This window comes from Penaeus monodon, chromosome 34 (assembly GCF_015228065.2).
Source record: "Penaeus monodon isolate SGIC_2016 chromosome 34, NSTDA_Pmon_1, whole genome shotgun sequence".
Classification (NCBI taxonomy): Eukaryota; Metazoa; Arthropoda; class Malacostraca; order Decapoda; family Penaeidae; genus Penaeus; species Penaeus monodon.
In genome coordinates, this window is record NC_051419.1 from 14,509,689 (window position 1) to 14,509,957 (window position 269).

The window sequence follows — 269 nt, forward strand, 5'->3', positions numbered from 1 at the left end:
GAGTATTTACCCTCCATGCATGCCCATAATTTGACATTCTAGCTACCTTTTGTAGAAAAAAGAAGCATTCATGACACATAAATAAAGTGTCAGATACACCATATAAATTGGGCTAGAAAGTCTTTAGTATATTACACATTATATAATATTGGTGCAATTATAATGTAACCCAGATACCTATTTGTGATGGCTAATAGCACTGATGATTCCTGCAGTATTTTCAATTATTTTGCACAAACAAAATTCTAATAAAACGAGAGACAGAATCT